Raw genomic sequence first — 16,847 nt, forward strand, 5'->3', positions numbered from 1 at the left:
TATAAAAATTGCCTTTTAAATTTTTTTTGGAAAAAAAGTATATATTCAGGAAATTAGGAAAAAAAAAAAAAGAGAGAGAGAGAGCGAGCCTATAGAAATCAAAGACTTTCATGGAACAAGTTTTTGCTCCACAGGAGAGTCTAGAGATGCCAAATAAAATGATCAAGGTGACCAGCTAGCTGTGTGACCTTGGGCACAACACTTTAACCTCCCTGATCCAATCTTCTCACCAATAAAATGAGGTCTTTTTTAGCACTCTAAAATGCTATGATTTGTAAGATGAAATATTATGCTGATAATATCTGAAATCAATGCCTCTTTGGAACAATGTCACAGGACTACAGAGAAGATAAACCGTACCTATGCTCTGGCTACATGATTGTAGGCCATAGCCACACCCATGACAACTGAATCCAAGAAAACCCATATTCATGTTGTAGGAAAGTTAAGGTCCGTCTAACACTTTGTTGCTAGGAAAGCATTGTTGACGAGCTCTAATGCAAACGGTCTGTATGATTTCATACTGTGGTCTCTGACATAGCAAGCGAAGCATCCTGAGAAACCACAGCCTCAGCTGCTGCGTCTGTGTACAGGACATTAACCCCAATTGGTTCCTTTTTTTCAATTTTATTCTTAAATGTACCATTTCTGATCTCTCTCCATTTTGTAATCCAATTCTAATAAAGACAAAGAGACAGGATTCTGACTGCAGGGAGATGAATAAAAGTGCATCTTTAAAGACAGTCAGTTATTATTATTTTAAAGACAGACAGTTATTAAAATGTCTGGATAAATGGTGCACTCAGCCTGCAAATCAGCCAGGCAGTCTGGCCCTTGGTGCATATGGCCCTGAACTGCTTCCTCTGAAATGGAGTCACAGGAATCTGTGAACTGGAGTCGCTCGACTTTTCAGCAGTTCCCCCCGCACCTGACACTGTGTCAGGCACATAGTGCTATGGTGAAACTTGTTTTGTCAACTTACTAGATGGTTATTATTGGAAAGGCCAAAAAAGAAAAAAAAAATTTAGAGCCTGTGAAGGCTTTAGGCATTTTGTAGTTTGACTGGAGATAAACATTTGCCATAATTGGAGTATTTACTAAACAAGGAATAAGCTACTTAGACGCTAAGACAGTATATTGGTAACTTTGCTTCCATTATTCCTTAATTTGTTCATTATAATCATGCACACTTGGGCTTCCCTGGTGGCGCAGTGGTTAGGAATCCGCCTGCCAATGCAGGGGACATGGGTTCGAGCCCTGGTCCGCAAGGATCCCACGTGCTGCAGAGCAACTAAGCCTATGAGCCACAACTACTGAGCCTGTGCTCTAGAGCCTGTGCTCCGCAACAGGAGAAGCCACTGCAGTGAGAAGCCCGTGCACCGAAACGAAGACCCAATGCAGCCAATAAACAAACAAACAAATAAATAAATGAGAACTAATTATATTTTTAAAAAATCACACACACTTGTTATTGGAATTTATTTTCTTTGAAACAAATATTGTCACTAGAGTGCTGCAGTTTTCAAAATGCATATTCATGAATGTTCTCCCTGATATAAATTGTATGAGGGAGGTTTAGAGGGCCCACAACTTCCATTCGATTCTTGTTTTAATTCTCTCTTATACCGCTCAAATATTCTGCTAGAAGGTGTCTGCATTATTCTTGTTGATATTGTGCCAGGCATTGATGCTAAATGCATTACGCTTGCACTACAGTAGCTCATTTAATCCTCACAACAGCCTCTAAAGTGGTATGATCATCCCCATCTTACGCAGGAAGAAACTAATGCTCAGAGAGGTTAAATAAGGTGTCAATGCCACACGGTGGGGATGCTATAAGGCAAACCACAGTTTCTGCTCGAATTCTAGTCCTCATTCATAACTAAATGGGAATAAGTGATACAAACAGCAAAGTTCTTCCAAATCCTTTTGGAAGAAGGTAGGGTTTAAATTATAAATAAAAAAAGCAACCAAACGAAAGAAAAAATTTACTCACATAATTTCCCCATTTATTTATTCATACCTTCATCAGCCGTTAAATACATACGTTACCGTTGCAACAGAGAATCTCAGGAGCAGAAAAAGAGGTGGCAGCACTTAAACTGATGAAAGAGTGGGTTGTCAGTGATAAGAAGGAGAAAAGTTGATGGATCACACAATATTTTTCTAAAGGTCTTGACTCCCTGCGGAAAGTTCTAGGTGGAAACTCTAGGGTTCCTGGCAGAGTGAAGTCTCTAGGAGCTTAGGAAAAGGTGAGGTGCAGAAAAAATGAGGGCATCATAATGACAGTATTTTTACAGGACATACACCCAGAGAAAGCACAGAAGCAGGTTTTTCAGGTATGATCTCACACCATCCTGACTCTCTGAGACAGACATCACCATCACCACTTTGGGGATGAGCAATAGGAAAGCATGCACCTAGCCAGTGACAGTGTTGAGATTCAAATCCAGATCCCTCTGAGCCTGAAGCTTTGCACCTTTTCAGGGTGCCAGGCTGCTCTAAGTGGTCCTGCTGCAGAGTTCTTGCCAGGTAAGAACTTGTAGCGGGCAAACAAGGAAACCAAAAAGAAGACCCTAACTTGGTGGGCAGGACAGAGAAAGTACACAGAGCTGTAAAATAAATGAGGTTTATCTGACAATCTGTGCTATTAATTAAATTTAGCTATCTACCAGCTAAGTGCTCTGCAGCTCCATGGTAATTATCAAGCCAGTCAGAATTTCTAATAGTGCTGATAACTAAGTATGATAGGATTATGCTTTTTTCCTTCTCAGGGCTGAAGCAAAAAAGTTCCTTTAAAGCCAAGGTTTTCATGTTGGTTTTTTTTTTTTTTTCAATTAGTTACCAGTCCAGAATTATCCCAGAGACCTCAAGGATTGTTAGAGCTTATTTTCACTTATGTAGGGAAAAAGAAAGAAAGAATTCTTCCTGAGTAGAAGCAAGAGCACAGAAACACGCTTTCTGGTCTTTCTTGCCTCAATCTGGACTGTTGTCAATAGACTCAACTCAGCAGAAAAGCGACAGGAGTAGGGCAGTGAACACCACCCATGCCTAATAACCTGGTAACTATCAATAAATAAGTTAAAATTTTATGATTTTTGAACCATAAATATACTTCACTTTTTAAAACAGTTAAGATTGTCAAAAACCAATGTTAAGTATTACCTTAAAATTGTGTGTTAAATGAACTTTTGTAAATAAATCTTAAATATGGAAGGTTAATTAATATTTCATTTTGGAAATATTCTGCTGTGAAATCCAGTTTACTAAGGAGACTAACTTTTTCACTTTAAAAAAGTGTTCTGACTGAATCTTAACACACAAAACACCCCCGATTTATGTATCTTGTAAATGTAGATTCTTTTATGGTAAGAATACATAAAATAGGTTAATGAGCATTTGTTTTAGGTTCAAAAGTGCTTAAACATCACGTTAAAGATATAACATAGAATGAAGCTACTTTACTATAAATTATAGTTCGTATGCTTGTTAGCAGAAAACTTTTCAAACCTATAATGCTTTGTTAGTTTGGGGCAGAATATTGGGTAAATTCAAAATAGTTAAGAATTAAAATAGAAAGAAAGATGGTTCTCAACTCCCAGATATGGGCTTCTTTGGAGAAAGTGAAAATGGATTTATTTTTAAATGAGAAATGAATGATAAACTACTTTTTAAAAAGGATATTACATATGCTGTTAGTCATTTTAAAAAAATGACCACAGAGACTTTGATTCACATTTTTCTGGTGACATAGCCCCCCCTTGTAAAAACGTATACACATACCAATATGTTATGTGAACTGCAATCTTGTAGTGACTTCAAGGAAAAACTTGTTTTTATAAAAGAACTCATATTTTCCCATGCTTCCTCACTTCTTGTGCAAGAACTTTAATGAGATTCGAGTAAACTGTGTTTTATTTATTTTCCTTTGTTCTTCCCTTCTTACTGGAAGAGAACATTATCTGGATATAATCATGTTCAAGGAGAATGAATTATGAGTAAGGAGATGATTTAAATCAATGACCAACAATTAAAATGACTAACCCTGCCACCACTTTGGGTATGGCAACTTAATTTTACCAGGACAACGTATTTTATTCTAAGGCACAAAATGAACCCACAGGAAGGAATGCTATTTCAGTAGCCTCCAATTTCGTCTTTGCAGGTTTAGCCTCTCTCTCTAACCCAGTTGACTAAACTTGAAGTTGTGTAGTGGTGGAAATACAATGTGAAAATCTTTGGCCTACTTCCTCAGAGTCCCTGGAGACTTTGTTTTTCTCTCAGCTTACTACCCCATAACTTGCCAAATCATTGTTCCTATTCACTAAACTATCAGCAAGCCTGTCTGGTGTTCCAGCCACCTGGAGCTGACAAATATTTTCCTAATATGAAGGATGCTATAGCAACTAGATTTGTGGCGTGGATACAAACCAGGCATAATGGTGCTACAGTTTAAGGTGAGAAACAGACACTTAGCACCCACATCAGTATTACCCCAAAGAGTGTCTTGAGAACTCCAAATTCATTATTTTTTAGGACTAAGTTCTTTGGACACAAGACTGCAAATTACCCCAGCCCTAAGAGAAGGAAGGCAGTAATTCAGATTGGAAAGATCTTATGTTTCAAATCTGCGCATTTCTTACAAGCAATGCCCCTTGGACAAGTTAACTGTACCTCTCTAAACCTCAGTTTTTTCATCTGTAAAATGGAGATAATAGTCCTGCCTCAAAGGATGGCTGTGAGGATGAAATGAGATGATATCTATAGTGTGGTTGGCAGATGAGAAGCACATAATAACTAACAGCTTCTGTCATTAGGCTAAGGAAAGGGGTGATGAATATTTACAGGGCGCAAGGGAAATGGTCTCCAAAATAGGAGGCAGATGAATACATTAGAAATTTCTATTTGTGTTTATTTTTAAATATTTTATTTAAGTATTTTTAGATATTTTAAGAAATAAATTGTTATGCCAGGATTCAATATCAGGATTTGATACAAGGTGCCCTCACTTATGATGCAAGCCTGCTGGTGGTTTCTGAGGGAGGGTGGGGGTCATAGAGTATTATGGGGGGACACTGGTCATTATAGGTACCTGCACATTTTCAGTACTGCCATGTGTCCCGATGTACTGCAGCACACATGTACCCGACTGAGAAAATATGTGGAATACATTGCTTACTTTTAACCAGACTAACCCTCACAAAATGGAGAAGTGACTTAAAAAGACTCTTGCAGAGAAAACATGAAGAGAAGATGACATTAATTACCAGCACAAGTTGTCAGCGAGAAGGTGACAATGCTGAAATTTCCCTACTAGGGAAATTTCCCTACTATAGTACTAGGGCTATAGCAGTCACATCTACAAGGTAAGGACAATGAAAATATGTTCAGACCAGACAAGAAGTCAGCTGGAATGATTAAAATTGTCTGGAAGATTGTTTGAAATGAAGATGTATGTAATTGTTGATGAACTTTGGCCTTTATGACTTGAGATAGTTAGTGACAGTGGAACATGTATATAACTTACAAAATACAGGGAGCTCCCTGGCAGTCCAGTGGTTAGGACTCTGTGCTTTCACCGCCATGGCTCTGAGTTCAATTCCCGGTCGGGGAACGAATATCCCGCAAGCCGAGCGGTGCCGCCAAAAAAAAAAGAAAAACAAAAAAACACCCAAAATACAGAAAATACAGAGAGCTATATTGGAAATACTGCTCAAAATCTTGTTATTGATAGGCGTATACATTCAAAAGACTGTGTGGCCACTGTGCTAGGGAATGTGAGTATGGGGCAGGCACATTGATTGCATGCTTCCCAACCTTTTTTGCACAACATGGCCCATGCTGCATTTGTACCGCACGCTGGGATAAACGACCAGGCTAGGCTGCTGGAGGCCCAAGGTTATCAGATGGGGCCTTTGGGTACCCCAGGCCCTGCTCAGCCAGCCCAAAGGCTGGGGGGATTAGTATCTTCAGCGGACCTAAACCCATTCAGAGCATACCCATGTCCCATGAGATGCACCTCAAAGCACATTGGTTGGAAACTCAGTTTTACAGACAGATTTAGGCAGGGCTAATTATTGAAAAATACAATTATTTGGGTCTAATTGAATCAACTCTATAGAAGAGGAGACAGAAAGTTTTTTTGGTTTTTTTTGTTTTTTAATATGGACCTCTTAAGAATCAGCCCAATAGAATTTGTTTGTATCGTGAGTGGGCTTGTTGAGAGAAGTTAAATATTATGCTACCTCATTCTCTCTAATCTGATAAAGGAACAAATTTTATATATTTAGAAATATTCTCTTTCCTCTCTGCCTGTGAGCACATTCCTCTTCCGTATGTTCAGCATTCAATACAGTGCTACTCACAAAGTAAGTGCTACTACATGTTTGCCAAACAGACAAACAAGCCACAGTTAAGCTAAAAACACTGTTCATCAATCCTTATATTCACACCCAGTTAAGGTTCTTTTCTGTTCCTCTCAGCAGCTAGTCCAAAACTTTGCCACTGATTACCAGTTCCCAGCCCTCATCCCATGCTATTTACTCACTCTTGGCTGATTTTACCTCTTCCTTTGATGAGGTCATCAAGACCATCCTACAAAGCTGTCTTAACACCAAATATTTGGACCTGAGTCATTTGGTGTAAACCCACGCTCCCCCTCTGCCAAGTTGTCTTTGACCTCTTCCTCATTAATCAAACCCACCAGTCACAGAAGGATGCTTTTGTTGAAATATCTCCCCTTTACCCTCCTTCTTCTGCCCAACACTGGTTCAACTAGACAGTCAACTCTTAAGCACCCCAGGCTCATCTGCACCAGAGCCTCTGCCTTTTTCTGTTTTCTCCATTTGACATGCTCTTGCCTCAGAATCCACAGATGCCCTCTTTCACTCTCCTTCCTTCGTGTCTTCATTCAAGTCACTTCTTCAAGAGGCCTTCACAGCCACCTTTTCACAAAACTTAGCCCTTTTTGTTCACATTCATACCATCTTGCCCTGTTGTATTCATTCTCCTTATCAGTTGACACTAAAATAAACATTGTTTGTTTATGTTGTTCGCTGTATGTCTTCTCCACTAGAACATAAACTCCATGAGGGCAAGAACTCTGTTTTCCTGTTTTGCTTATTGCTGTATCCCCATAGCCTAAAGTTGGGCCTTCTGCACAGTAGGTACCCAATTAATATTTGCTGACTGAATGGAGGGATATGGGTTGTGGATGGACCTATACATGGTATCAGTGCTTCCTCTCCAATCTACCCTTTTACCAGAACATTCCTCTTAAGTTACGAGTTAAAAATCACCAGTCTCCTCATAAATTGTTAATAGCCATGCATGGTTTATGAAATAATAGCTAAAAGCCTTCAAAGATCTAGCCCCAATCTGCTTTTCCAGCCCCATTTCCTGATGCAGCTGTCTCCCCATACACCCTGAAGTCTAGTCATGCTGGGCACGCTGGGGGACCCTGTATTCATTCTTGAACACATACAACACTTTAAGGTCTTCGTGTTTTCTGACGTATATCCTTTTGTCTCTGAATATCTGTTTCCTACTTTGCCCTCAACTAACATCTATTGGTGCTTCGAGGCCATGCTCAAATGCCATATTGTCCACGAAGCTTTCCCATTCTTCCAATTAGATTTAAACGTGTGCTCCATAGTGCATTGCCTTATGACTCTAATTAGTATAAAAGTCATTCTCCCTCCAATTGTGTCCATATCTGCCCCCAAGATGGGACTATAACATCCTCGAACAGGCATTATAGGCCCATCTTCTTTTCACAGTTTCTCACATGTAGTAGATTATCAATAAATGTTTGTTGAAATGAAATACACAATGTCACTAGCTGCGGATTTTGAGACAAGAGAATTGTAGTAAGGTAGGCATTTAGATCCTTTATAGAAGTAATACACCAATACCAAATCAGTGGATGTCAGGGAGACTGAAAAGAAAAAGAAAATTATAGCTTAAACCATCATAAAGCAGGAAACTTTAACAGTAAACTCTAAAGCTATGGATATCTTATTTCTCTCTGCTGTAATGCCTGGCACAGAGAGGTCACTTAATTTGGAGTTTGATCCTCAGCTAAAAACAAACTGCTTTTATTTAAACTGCGTACCCACTAGTGTTGTTTAACCATTTTGTGGTTTTATTCAAGTACTTGCAAGGCCCAAAGAAAACCAGTCAGAATGCCTCCATGTTACGTAAGGATTACTTCTGTTCGTGGAGTAATTTAGGGTTAATTCAAGTGTATCTCATCTGCTTGCTGGGTTTCTCCTCCCCAGGCCTGTCCGTAATGTATACAGCTGCTCCCTGGCCAGGCCCAGTACAAACGGTCCAGTATGCAGGATAATAAGCACATGTGGAAAGAACAGTAGTTCTCAGGAGATTGTTCTAAATCATTGTTCTCTTGTGGGGAGTAGAGAACTAGTAACGGGTCTCCTGGAGGCCCCTCTGCTGAGGCTGAAGGGGAAGGGTACTCCCGCCTTGAACTCCCTCCCCTCTGGCTTGCTGGCTGCACTCAGGCCCTTCCTTGGCGTCTTGTCAGAGCTCCCTGGGCTGGGGATTCGAGCAGCTGGCTCTCTCATTCACCTCTAGCTCAGACAACCAGCTCGGCTCAGCTCAGGCTACAAAACCCACCACCTTCACCCCTGTGTGTACAAGCCACTCCCAAGGCATAAACTACCACACCAGCCCCGGGAAGGTGCTTCTCCTCACTCTTTCACAACTTGACCAGGAAGGAGGCCACTTCAAGGAGCTTTCCTGATTATGAAGATTTAGATTTCCTGGAAGGTAAACCCCCCAGGACTTCACTTTCCTCGGCTCCCTCCACCCCGACCTGACGCTCTAACATTACTCCTGGGCTTGGTCGCAGCCCGTGTGGGGATTTATTTGCCTACGTATTCCTGTGTTTGTATTCATGTTTGAAGCTGGCATTCCTTCACCATTTACACAGTGAGCGCTCTGAAGCAGGGACTTGCCTTACTTATTGGGCAGTATGCCCAACAGGACCATTTAGAAATGTCTTTAAACAAGTCACATGCTTCTCTGCCCTTTTAAGACAAGATGGCCAGGCCCACTAAGGAAACGTTCCACCCACCAGCAGCCCTTTGCTCTGGCTTCTTTACCAGGGAGTGGCATTATTAGTGGGGATGCATTTCAGGGATTATCCCAAGAAATGAAAAAAGAAAACCCTGCCTCTTGAACAAAGAGGCAAGCGATGGACGGTAGATCGCAGCAGTGAGGCCCCCTGACCAATTTATTGGGGAGGCTGTAACACAAAGAGTGGTGCTTCTAATTCAGCTCAGCGTTCAACTGACTACACGACCCTGATTTGATAGAAGATTATTTCCAGTATTCCTGTGGTTTTTCCTGATATAACTTGCAGAAACTATTATGATAAAATGGCTTTACTTCTGCCAGTTATTCCCTGTAAAAGGAGATTAAATGAGGGATTATAAAAAGCTTCCACAATTTACAGTTTTCCTCAGAGTCATTTAACACGTAGACTCAAGTTTTCCCTTCTTAACTGTTTTTAAAATCAGTTGAACAAAAAAGTTCAACCATTAGAATTTCCATCTCTGTCAGTCACAGTCTATTTTTTTAATAAAAATGGATAAGACAGGCTTTTTAGGTCTCTCCGAATGCTAAGATTATTGTTTCCTTAGAGAGTTTTAAAACTTTGGCCTCAAAGGTTACCTTATTTTCAACATTTTCTAAATTAAAAAAAGGAAGAATGGTAAAATTGGAAGCCTGGTAAGAAGCTGAAACTTGATTGCTTCAAGTATACCCTGGTTCTTTGCAAAGAATCTAAAAAAGGCAGCATTGAGGTCAATACAATTATATATAATTGATCAGGCAACCCCCTGATTATTAAAAACTTTATTATGATTAAAACAATGCCAGTGTCTTATTTGCCATTTTTCATATTATTTATGAATAATATCATGTTAACTATCTTTGTCCAGAAGGCTTTATCTACTTTTTTTTTTTTTAAACCACTTCCTTAGGATAATTTCCTAGAAGTAGATTTACTGGATGAGAGGGTCTTGATAAATGCGGCCAAACTGCTTTTTCAAAAAGATGGCTATATGTTCTTTTTAAAACATATCTAGCCACAGATAAATCAAGGCTCTCTCCAAACGGAGACAGTTGATTGACAGTTTCAATTTTTAGCTAGCTAAGTGTAATTAGCAGGGCTTAGATAGGACTAGTAGGTTAACCATTTGTCTACTGGTGATGGCATACACAGTTTTTCCAGCCTAAAACAGTCTATATGCTATTACACTCTAATGGTCAAATTATTCCAGACACACAAATGGGTACCCAGACTCTGTCCCAAAAGGTGTGTGATTATAGTATACCACGAACTAGATAATATTTTCAGAAAGATACAGAAAGACTGTATTCTGTGTACAGTTGTACATTCTGTATAATGTTGTTCATTCATTCAACAGACATTGCTTGAACACTAACCACTTATGAGAAACTATGGTAACCACCAGGGAAACAAAGAAACATGGAGTTTTCCCTGTCTCTGAGGAGCCTACAAAGGGAGAGAGATATGTAAATAAAGAATGAAGTAGAAGATAAGAACTCCATCAGAAGTTTATACTATGGGAACCATGAACGAAGAAGCTCCTGACTCTACGGAGGAAGAATATTAGGGAAGGCTTCAAAGGCTGGTAATGTTTAAAGCTGCTTTGGAGGATGAAAAGAACGATAAAAAGTAGTAGAGAAAGTATTTAGTGGAGACCGGGACTGGAATGAGCGGAGCATGGAGGTGTGGAAGCGTCAGGGTCAAATCGGTGGGAGGGGGAGGAGGTACATGATGGTACACTGATTAGTTCTCTCCATGAAGGGCTCTAGGGGTTTGAAAGAGGGAGAAGATCAGAAGAGGGTCAAGAGAAGCCTCTGAATGATGAGCAGGATTTGTTAAGGAAGAGAGGAAAGGAATATTCCAGGAAGCAAACAAGTGACTTTAAAGTTTTCTAAGCGTTTTCACACATATTATGCCATTTGACCTCCACAACAACCTTATGTGGTAAGGTAAACATTCTTATACATTTTTTTTTCTCATACATTGTTATTCTCATATTGCAGCAGAAGAACTACGAGTCAGTGAGGTTAAGTGACTTGCCCAAGGTTAACACAGTTGAGTGTGGGCAGCTGTGCTTCAACAACTCAGTGAATGGTGCCCAGGGGGATGGTTTTGTTTGGAGTGTGGCGTATTGGCCGCTGAGATTGGCAGGTCTGACTTCTGACTTCTGATGCTGTTTGCACTATATTAACCTGCTATCATGTTTATCACTTCAAATGAAAATGGTTTAAAATGAAAACACACTAATGGCTCCTATCTTTTACTTCTAATATTTTATATACTGTTGTTTTTATTAGAATATTTTGGAAAGATGCTCTCCTCTCTCTCTCTCTCTATAGACATATCTCTATACCTTATATGAAGATAAGCATGTATTTATTTAAATATGGTGTATATGTATACATAACATGTTAGAAAATATTAGGTAACTTAATTTGCACTACCATCCATTTCCTTATATTAGGAACTTTAAAAAATTATATATATTTAAACATACTAGATCAAAGCAGTGCTGCACCAATTTTAGCCCAACTTCTACAACTTCAACCTATTTGAGGGAATTCCTGGTACTTCCCAATGCCAGGAATTGTGATGAGAAAATCAAAGGATAATTCCACATAGAGAAAAGAGATGAGTACAAGTACCTTCAAGAGTAGGCTGCTGCCAACAAAAGTACTACTGTGTAAGATTATAGGATCTTGTTTTCAGTGACCCAGAATTTTTCAGCTTTTTTCAGTCTAAGGAAACAGAGGCAACTTTAAAAATGACATACATACTAAAAACTAACAGTGCAAGACACATTATAAATATCTTGCTGACATTTGAAATGTCTCTGGAAGTCAAAGAGATGGCTAGACTTATTCACTATATTTTTAAGCAGTGAAACTGATTTATTAAAAGGTTAGCTCTCTTCCTCAAGGTTGCCATGGTAGGCAGCATAGGGTAGTGGCTGAAAATCCAAGGCTTCTGACTGTTACCTTGGTCCTTGCAATCAATTCAAAACGTCTTCATCAGGTTTGACATGGGTATTGTCAGAAATTGGCAAATATTCTTTCCCACATTAGAAAAACAGGTCTGGATGCTACCCTGTCACACGTCAGCATATGTCAGCACATGTGAGTTTAGCTCTCGCAGAATATACTGGCTGGCATATCTGATACCCTCCCTCACACACAGATACGAGTCTACATGTCAGGAAGAGTATGTTCCAGAATTTCAGAGAGACCATCTCGCACACATTTCTAAATGACTGCGTAAGTTGCAGTGAGCCTACGGAGAACCCTGCCTACTGATATTTTCTTCCTCTCATTCTTCAAATCTAGATTATAGGAAACAGGTTAGACTTCTGAAAAGACAGTAAGACAAAATGTTCAACTTTCAGTTTCTGACTCCCCCAGTAAGAAAAGACATCAATGTGGCATTTATGATGAAATGCGTGGAAGGGCCCTGTAGAAACAATATGGTTGCTCGTAATGGCACAATCTCATTCAAAGGTGCCAGGAACACTAATGAGACCTGGATGTCAGGAAAAGCAGAAATAGATCAATACTTCTCCCCCACTTGTAGTTGCTCCACCATCAGTCACTGCGTTGCTCTATGTAAATGAAATCAATCAGCAAGGATTTCTGTAAAATGCATAAAACAGTTGTCTTCTAGACTCTCCCAGAAGATAAATGATTCCAGACGTTGGACTGCAGCCATTTTCCCACACATGCTACAAAGTTCTGACATCCATATTGGGCCATAACACTGAGTGGTTTTGCAAGCTTACAGCCAGTGCTTCCACTTCTGGTTTGGACTAGAGAGCTTGCTAACGCAGATGCAAAATAAGTCCCTTTCTGACTGTGTAAATTGTAAGAGAATTGCCTTTTTCTAATACAGGGGCTCCTGTGATCCACCTCAAAACTTTTTGCTATTGCTCTCATAAGCTTATCATTCCAAATCACTGCTTTAGATCCCTTCAGAATTAGACCAATCCCAGACTAATAAAACATACGACCTGTGGCATCAAATGCAGACCTCTTAGATGTAAAATACAACAACAAACAGCACAAGTCCAACTTTGTTTTAAAACGAACACGTTTGGAAATGTATTAAACATACACAGCAGAATTGCTTTATATGGCAGCTTATAAAGAAGATCCAGAAGCAGCCTCCTTTAAAAACTATGTCAGCACAATAACATTATTAGGAAAGGCATGTAGAAGTTTAGGTCATATTCATGGCTATTTATGTAACCGATCTCAGGGAACTAAATATTCAATAGACAGCATTTTCTGCCAGCGTCTTAAATCTGAGAGATGGGTACTTTCTCACTAAATTGCCTTTGAGGAAAAATACAGGTAACTTTGCCCACAGTTCAAAAAAATAAGAAAAAAGTCTGATATCAATATCTATAGTCTAACTGAGATAAAAGCAATTCTCTGAGGTTAAATAAGAGTAAATAAGTATCTTACTGTAACTTTCAAATGTTTTTAAAGTGAAAAATTAAAATGAGAGGCACTGCTTTAAATTTTAAATCAAGTTCTTGTTAAAAGATTGTCCTTCTAAATATCAAGTACACCACAAAGAAAACTTTATGTATCAATAACAAAACTCTCAGTACAAGTAGGAAGTAACTGTTGTCTTACCCAGCGCCAGAACCTCTTCTATGGAATACAAACTCACTTTGTTTAAAACGTCCTTAGGCTGTGCTGTACCTTTGAAACAAAACCACTCTCTTCTTCATTTCATTTTCTGCTTTCTTGAAAATCGCTTCTCCGAAACTGACAGATGGTGCATCTGTCACTGAGTGTTTCCTGTTCGTTATCTCTGCCAGCTAATATTTCCCCTGTGCTTAGCTGTTGTCTGTGAGACTGTTCCACATCATTCTAGCCTGATCAATGGTGTGCCTGGTTTGAGGTTGGTCTTGGTCCCGCCTCCAGCTCTAAGAGAAAAAAACGAAAACTCACAGCTGGATTTCCTATAAATCCTCTCCTTAAAATCTGGCTCTGTAGCTATGGCACATACTAGAGGAAAAAGCTGCCAGTCTGTCACAAACCAAGGGAGGGAGGGTGATCCTTGCCTAAGGTCCCCCCATGCCAGTGCCAAGTGTGTAGGTTATATAACAAATCCCATGGTAACATGGCCTGAAACTTCACAGGACAGGAGGAAGCATTTTAACCAGGCTTAGGTTTTTCTATGTAATGACACTCAAAAGAAGATGCCCATGACTGAAACACACACACGCACACGCGCACACACACACACACACACACACACACACGCAAGCATGCACCCATGACGGAATAATTTTTAACATGTTAAAATTATGAAAACTGATTCCAGGGAGAAAATGGAAAAAGAAAAAGCACTAAAATAGGACATTATAAAATTGGTGTACTTGTACCTTTCTATCCTAAAACAGAGGTCATTATTCACATTCAGATGACATTACACCCCCTAAGCGACAGGACTGGCTGATATTTATACTACCGATGAACTTGGTGAATCAAGAGAAGGTATGGGATGCATTTCAGGTTCTAGATGAGAGAAGACTGCTCTACCAAGTACAGCTGACTGTGCAACACCAGTCTGCTTTGTAAATCTTTAGCACACAGTGTGCATTTTTAGGCTTACATATTCTGCACAGTCAACAGTAGTCAAACCTTATCAGGTAGAAAGGCTGCACATTTATTGCAAATAGCTATGTGAGCGCTACTAAAACCAGGCTAAGGATTTGAAGACTGCACTAAGATCCAGAGTCAGAAGACTGGATTCAAGTCTCGGTTTTGTTTCTTGAACAGTGTCCTTGAACACGAAAAGCACAGAGTAAAGCTCTGGAGACCTGACAGGTGATTTCAAAATTAAATTAAGATGATAAAATACTGTGTTGTTATTATTCAACTTTTGTATTGTTCTTTTCAACAACAGAGAGAATATTAAATAAGTATAAATATTTAATCTGGCAAAGGATGGTACCAAACAAAATACCACTGCCTGTGATAAGGAAAGCTAAAGATAAAAAATTCTGGGAATAAAGTGCAGGGTATAAAGTGCATGCTGAGGATAACAGTAACAGATTTTGAACATCTGAACTCTATCGTGAGGGCATACATGGTGAGCATAGGTCAGAGTGGGGTTGAGTAGTAAGTCTGAAACCTTAGTTTTCCTTCCACATTTTCACAGAAGAATCCTGGAACTGTCATCTGTCATTTGTCTGTGAGTCCCTTAAGAGCAGGGACATACACAATTTGTGTCTGTTGAATAAATGAGAAACCAAGCTAGATAGAGCCACTCACTGTAAAGGAGGAACTGTAGATGATTATGAGAAGCCCATGGTTGAAGTTGGAAAATCTGATTCTTCAAGGCTGAGACTACCTGTGTGTCCTTCCAGTTCTGTCAAATGTGAGGTTGGGCTTTGTAGGGAAAGAGGCTTTTTGGGTCACTGGAAAGAGAGGAGCTTCGTTTGTGGACCCCTGACCTGGTCCAGCTTTCTACACTCACCCCTAACCATCTCCCCTTCCTCACTTCCTCCCATGAGAATGTCATCTGCTGACAATGAGCCTGAGTCAAGAACCACGATGTTGGTAAACATCCCTTTAATGAAAGTACGGGGATTGTTAGGGTGAATTCTTCCTAATAGGGGATGAAAGTCCTTGTTTGCTATGGCTGGCAAGAAGGAAGCTTTCCAAATCCAGAGGAGCCCTGTTGCACGTGGGCTGGGTCAAGGGCAGCTGTGGACGCCACCAACGGTAAGGAAAGGCGGATGAGATGTGCTCCTGCCCCTATGCCGCCTGCTTCCTCACTGCCAGTGCGTTTCTGAGTTCTCGACTGAATACACTGCAAAGTTTATGTACTTTCATAATGTCTTTGGGTGTATGATCTCTTTCCCACAAACTGAAGAATGGTACCAGTTTGGGGTAAGAGAATTTGCCAACTGTGAAGATCTAACCTGATGAATACTCTTTTAAACCTACAATGTGCAAGGCATTCTACTAGGCACCTCAGATACATGCTTCCAGCAGCAGGTTTACCATGGCACGAAGGATTACAATCCAAAACAGGATATGAGAACAGCGGGGGAGAGGAAGAGTGCAGCTGGGGGCTCAAGGCCGAAAGGTCACATCTAGTTTAGGGAATGGGGGTGGGAGAATCCAGAAAACATGACTAGGGTGGTAGCATTAAAGTTTGGGAAGGATTTGCATGGGCAGAGATGAGGGAGGACACTTCAAAGAGAAGGATACTCCTACAGGAAAGAGTGAGCTCGAAGGCACAGAGACAGGAGCAAGGCAAGCTCCAGAAATAGTGAACCACCTGGTTCTGCTGAAGCATAGGGAACGTGTGGGAGAACCATGGGGTATGAGACTCCAGCAACAAGGAGGAACCATACTGTGGTATGGTCTTGAATGCTGGGAGGGGGTGTGGGGAGTGAATACTAAGTTCAATCAGCGATCATGGAAGTTTTTGAGCATAAGTGTAACATAATCTGAGCAGTGAGGTCTAGAAACCATATTTAGGATGGATTATAAAGGAGAGGGTAGGCAGACTGACCCACTTAGGAGGCTATTGTAATAATTTAAGCCAGAGGTCATAAATACTCGAACTTGGAGGATGAGGGTAAAAAAAGGAAGGGTGCTAGAGGCAGCTGCATAGGTAAGAGAGTCAAAGGAAATGAGTCAAAGCAAATCCCACTTTAAGCAATTTTTCCTGGAGATATTTGCAGACAGATATACAAACAAATACAAGTTTTAATTTCAGCATTGCTTGTAAT

At 40.1% G+C, this 16,847-nt stretch overlaps 1 protein-coding gene across 4 annotated transcripts in view; it reads right to left on the reverse strand.

Moving 5' to 3' along the window:
* STARD13 (StAR related lipid transfer domain containing 13) overlaps positions 1 to 16,847 on the reverse strand; it is a 222,332-nt gene that overhangs the window by 90,472 nt on the left and 115,013 nt on the right. The window contains exon 1 of one of the 4 annotated variants that reach the window (XM_060129564.1): positions 13,763 to 13,946. The exons of 2 other annotated variants lie outside the window; for them this stretch is intronic. The gene's annotated coding sequence lies outside the window, so the exon portion shown is untranslated. Of the gene's footprint in view, positions 1 to 13,762; positions 13,947 to 16,847 lie in introns of those variants that run through there. One more of the 4 variants, XM_060129565.1, reaches the window with a different exon arrangement.

This window comes from Lagenorhynchus albirostris, chromosome 18 (genome assembly GCF_949774975.1).
Source record: "Lagenorhynchus albirostris chromosome 18, mLagAlb1.1, whole genome shotgun sequence".
Lineage (NCBI taxonomy): Eukaryota > Metazoa > Chordata > Mammalia > Artiodactyla > Delphinidae > Lagenorhynchus > Lagenorhynchus albirostris.